Genomic DNA, 6,000 nt, shown 5'->3' with positions numbered 1-6,000 from the left:
GAAGAGAGGTGATATGGTTTGGCTGTGTCCCTGTCCAAATCTCATCTTGAATTGTAGCTCCCATAATTCCCATGTGTTGTGGGATGGGCCCAGTGGGAAGTAATTGAATCATGGGGGTGAGTCTTTCCCATGCTGTTCTCATAGTGGTGAATAAGTCTCACGAGATCTGATGGTTTTATAAATGGGAGTTCCCTGGCACAAGCCCTCTTTGCCTGCCACCATATAAGACTTCCCTTTGCTCTTCCTTCATCTTCTTCCATGATTGTGAGGCTTCCCCAGACATGTGGAACTGTGAGTCCATTAAACTTCTTTCCTTTGTAAATGACCTAGTCTCGGGTATGTCTTTATTAGCAGTATGACAACAGACTAATACAAGAGGACATGCCTCACAGGTAAGCACCAGGCTTGGTCAAGAAGCAAAAGGAGTGAGGAGAAAACATATGCAAGAGCCTGTACTGTGGTTTCTACAGGAAGGAACAGATGAGGTAGGGTAAGCAGGTTTAGGATTGGCTAGTTTGAATAATTTCAGTGATCTCTAGGGGTATAGGGGCCATCCCTAGTTGCCTGATACCTGGCTCTGGGGTGACCAGGGTTGGTGGATAGTGGCCTTGAGTGTAAGAGCAGGATGTGGATATGGGCTAGGGATCAGTAGGTTTGCATATGAAAGACAGCTCACAGATGAGTCCTTTACTCTCCCTAGGAATCCGCTGGCTAGCCTGTGGAGGGCCAGTCTCCCAACAGTCAGTAAGACCCTAGATGTCAAAACAACAGAATAAATAGTAATGCTTAATACCCTCTTTTTAGAAGAACTAGTGTTAGATGATGATGTGGTTTGGCTCTGTGTCACCACCCAAATCTCATCTTAAATTGTCATCCCCATGTGTCAAGGGAGGGACTTATAATCCCCACTTGTATAGGGAGGGAAGGAAGTGATTGGATCATGAAGTTGGACTTCCCCATGCTGTTTTCGTGATAGTCAGCGAATTTTTATGAGATCTGATGGTTTTATAAGCATCTGCCATCTCCCCTGCTTGCTCTCATTCCCTCCTGTCGCCTTGTGAGGAAGGTGCCTGCTTCTTCTGCACCTTCCACCATGATTGTGAGTTTCCTGAGGCCTTCTCAGCTATGCAAAACTGTGAGTCAATTCAACCTCTTTCCTTTACAAATTACCCAGTCTCAGGTATGTCTTTATAGCAGTGTGAAAACAGACTAATACAGATGAAATACCAAATTTTCTGTTATGCTTATCTGAGGAAAAATCATAATCATTAATTTGAAGCACATTATGTTTTGCTGCAAAGAATCCCATGCTGTCTAAAGGAGTAGGATCAATTTCCAGAATCATTATCCAACAAACCTAGTGACAGTCTGGAGGTTCTAACTTTTCGACCATTTGCTGATTTCATGGATATAATTTTCTCTGTCTTGCAAGGTGCAGCCAAGAGTTACATTTGTTCCTCCTGAATTATGTATTTGATATGAATAATTCTCTTTTCTATCTCACTTTTATAATTAGTAGCTAGTATAGTTTGGCTCTGTGTCCCTACCTAAATCTCCTGTTGAATTATAATTCCCAATGTTGAGGGAGGGACCTGGTAGGAGGTGATTGGATCTTGGGGGTGGATTTCCCCCATGCTGTTCTCATGATAGTGAGTGAGTTTTCACAAGATCTGATGGCTTAGAAGTGTGTGGCACCTCCCCTCCTCACTCTCCTTCTCTCTCTTTCCTGCCACCACGTGAACAAGGTGCTTACTTCCCCTTCACCTTCCACCAGGATTGTAAGTTTCCTGAGGCCTCTCAGTCTTGCTTCCTGTTAAACTTGCGGAACTGTGAGTCAATTAAACTTCTTTTCTTCATAAATTACCAAGTCTCAGGTAGTTCTTTATAGCAATATGAGAATGGACTAATACAGTAGCTAAAGAATCATTTACCAAATAATTTGACGTTGCTAAGATTGAATCTGACTTGAAGTTCAAGTTGTGAATTTGATAAGAATAAATACCTGTTTCATTTTCATGAGTAATCTTCATTCATAATTTACAGTGCCTTATTTCTGAACTTTACATGAGTTACGCTCAATAAAGTCTGCTAGTTTTTATTGTTGCCATTGTTAAAATTTTCAATAGCCTCTTATTTGAAAATTTTCTATTTTTCCCTTTCAGTTTGTTTCTCTTCTGATTCTATTTTATTTACTTATCTATTTATTTTCAAGATAGGGTCTCACTCTGTCACCCAGGCTATAGTGCAAGGGCACAATTACAGCTCACCGCAGCCTCAATCTCCAAGCAATCCAAGCAATCCTCCTGCCTCAGCCTCCTGAGTAGCTGGGACTACATGCCACCACACCTGGCTAATTTTTAACATTTTTTTTAAAGAGATAAGGTCTCCTTGTGTTGCCTAGGCTGGTCTTGAACTCCTGGGCTCAAGGGATCCTCCCTTGTCAGCCCCTCAAAGTGCTGGGATTAGAAGCATGGGCCACTATGCCTGGCCATGAACTTTACTTTTATATTACCTATTTCTGTTATGTTCTTGACCTGTACTCATTTCAATGATCTAAAGGCTTAAATAATGATGTGTAGTTGTTTTCAAATATTCAAACTTTGAATAGATTTTTATTTAAAAATGTAAATTAAATGTTAGCAAATAAAAAAATTATAGTGGTCTCATATTTTCAAAAGTTGCTTTTATCTTTAAATATCCAAAATTGTTTTAAAATTAGAAAGTGAAAATGTGAAGAAATTATTCAATAAAGTCAAAGATTGTAATTTTTAAAAAACTAATCTTATGAAATATTTTAATAGAAAATAAAACTACTAAATTCTAGTATACAATGTATATCTACTTTTCAATGAAGAGAATTATGATTAGTATTACCATTCACATTACCTCTAGGTCTATATATTTATATACAAATTCAAGGGTAATATGAATTTTGTGATTTTTGCAAAATGTTCCTCAGCTGCCATGTGCAACTGTTGCAACACTACACAATTTGTGAGTATCTCAGAAGTGAGGACTGAAACACAAAGAAAAGCAAGTAAGTGGATTATCTGGCATTATAGGGAAATGATACTTTGTAATATGAGTATAAACTGCTGGTAGGCTAAGAAGAGTCAACAAGTTAATTCTTCTTTGCTCTTACCTATTTGATATGGTTTGGCTATGTACCCACCCAATTCTCATCTTGAATTATAGCTTCCACAACTCCCACATTGTGGGAGGGACCCAGTGGGAGGTAATTGAATCACGGAGGCAGTCTTTCCTGTGCTGTTCTCGTGATAGTGATTAAGTCTCACAAGATCTGATGGTTTTATAAGGAGGATTTCCCCTGCACAAGTTCGCTCTCTCTTTGCCTGCTGCCATCCATGCTAAGATGTGACTTGCTCATCCTTGTCTTCTGCCATGATTGTGAGGCCTCCCCAGCCATGTGAAACTGTGAGTCCATTAAACCTCTTTTCTGTTTAAATTACCCAGACTTGGGTATGTCTTTATTAGCAGGGTGAAACCAGACAAATACAATATTGCTTCTTCCACTCAATTTCCTTCTGTACTCTGAAGTAATGCTCATCTCCCACATGGGCAGCAAATTGAATACCATTCGAAGCTATGTTAGTTATATATTGCTATGTAACAAACAAGCTCAAAACCGTGGCTTATGAGAGCAATGATATATTAATTTTCTGAAGGTTGGCCAGATATGTTCTTTTGCTAGTTTCACTGAGGCTTATTCTAAGATATGCCTTTTGGTGAATTATTCACGTATTTCATGTGGGTATATGACACTCCAGTGAATTCTTGAAGTCAGTTTTAAAAATCTTTTTATTATTACCTGTAGGTAATGATAGAATGGTGTAGGTTCTATCTGCAAAATATCTACCACGTTTCAAACATCAGTGTTCTAAGAATCACCTGGGGAGCTTATTTAAAATGCAGATCACTGGGTCCCACCCAAGACATTCTAATTATATAGATGAAGCCCAGGAATCTATGTGTGTTAGAAGTTCAGATGACTACACTCTAAAAAATACTGGTCTACACCAGCACTCCTGCTTCAACTTCGTAGACACAGTCCAGGTCCTCCAGTTTCTTACTTACTGCATATGCTCCCCACTGATATCCCTGCCCTGGAGCACACTAATCTAGCAATTTTCGTGACCAATTGCTTATTTAAATCATCTGGAGAACTCTTAAAAAATTACTGATGCCTCACCAGGCGGGGTGGCACACACTTGGAATCCTAGCTACACAGGATGCTGAGGTTGGAGCACCACTTAAGCCCAGGAATTTGAGACTAGCCTGGACAACGTAGCTAGACCCCATCTCAAAAACATTTACTGATGTCTTTGCCTTACCCATAGCAATTAAATCAGACTCCCTGGAAGTGAGGCCCCAGCTACTAGGATAATTTTAAAGCAACTTGGTAGATTTGACTGTGCAGCCACAATTGAGAACAGCTGTTCTCATTCATTCACTGCCTCCAGTGGTCTTTCTTACTATGCCCTAAAGTATTCTAAGGTTTCTTCTTTACTAGAGCATAGCTTCCCAGCCTGTATCCCAGGGAAGGGAAACAGGCTACAGGTGTGGTATAAAACATCAATTGACCAGTGATCCAGGCTGCTCCTGGGCCTATGAGCTTCAGGTAAAAGCAGCTTCTCCTGAGGCTTCTTGGATGGTAGCCTGAGTTGGGCTGGGCTTGCCCATGTTCTCCACTGCCCACTGCAGACGTGACCCATAGAGATGCAGAAGGAGACTGTTGCTCAGGTGTCCAGGAAGCTCAACCCAAGGTATGGCTGGTTGAGGAAGGGGGAATGCTGCAAACTGGCGTACTGGTCCAAATCTCTGTCTTCACATGTATTTGATTCTTTTGCTCAATAATCACTGATGTGCTCTCCGTGTGGCTACAGGGTGATTGCTCCAACAGTGCGTGTGCATTTTTAGAATTAGTTGCATTATCATTTTGAACAATTTGATGCCGGGAGTGGCAGCTAATGCCTGTAATCCCAGCACTTTGGGAGGGCTGAGGTGCATACCTGTAGCTCCAGCTACTGCAGGTTGGAGGGCCTGGCAGGGGAGTTTGAGGCAGGAGGATGGCTTGAGCCTGGAAGTTTCAGCCTGCAGTGAACCATGATCATGCCCCTGAATTCCAGCCAGGATGACAGAGCAAAACTGTGTCTCAAAATACAATTTAAAAAAAGAAATAAATAAAAATTTGATTGGAAGACATAAAATTGGATTTTAAATCTACCAGCATTATAACAGTAAATTTTAATACTACATTGGACAAAGAAAGAACTCACGTTTCTTTTAAATAAAATTTTAGATGTTGGTTTAACAATCAGATGCTGGCTGTCAAAGTGTTTTAAATTTTTGTCACCTACTTATGTGATTAAACTTTTCTTTTTAAAGAAATTATTATTGGGCCAGGTGCAGTGGCTCATGCCTGTAATCCCAGCACTTTGGGAGGCTGATCAAGTTCAGGAGTTTGAGACCAGCCTGGCCAACATAGTGAAATCCCGTCTCTACTAAAAATACAAAAAAAAAAAAAAAAAAAAAAAAAAAAAAACCCAAAAAACAAAAAAAAACTAGCAAGACATGGTGGCACATGCCTGTAGTCCCAGCTACTTGGGAGGCTGAGGCAGGAGAATTGCTTGAACCTGGGAGGCGGAGGTTGCAGTGAGCTGAGATGGCGCCATTGCACTTCAGCTTGGGCAACAGAGTGAGACTTTGTCTCAAAAACAAACAAACAAAAATTAAATTATTATTTACTTATTTTAACTTTTTTTGAGATAGGGTCTCACTTTGTTGCCTAGGCTGAAGTGCAGTGGTATTATCTCAGCTCACTACAACCTCTGCCTCCCAGGTTCAAGTGATTCTCCTGCCTCAGCCTCGTGAGTAGCTGGATTAAAGTTTTCTTTTATTGGTTATTAGTGAAAATACGAAGATAAAATTTTAAAGTTTGATTAGGAATTGTATCTGGCATAAGTTATCATAAAAAATGTG

The sequence above is a fragment of the Piliocolobus tephrosceles genome, chromosome 14 (genome assembly GCF_002776525.5).
Source record: "Piliocolobus tephrosceles isolate RC106 chromosome 14, ASM277652v3, whole genome shotgun sequence".
In the NCBI taxonomy this organism is placed as follows: Eukaryota; Metazoa; Chordata; class Mammalia; order Primates; family Cercopithecidae; genus Piliocolobus; species Piliocolobus tephrosceles.
This window is presented reverse-complemented; position numbering follows the sequence as displayed.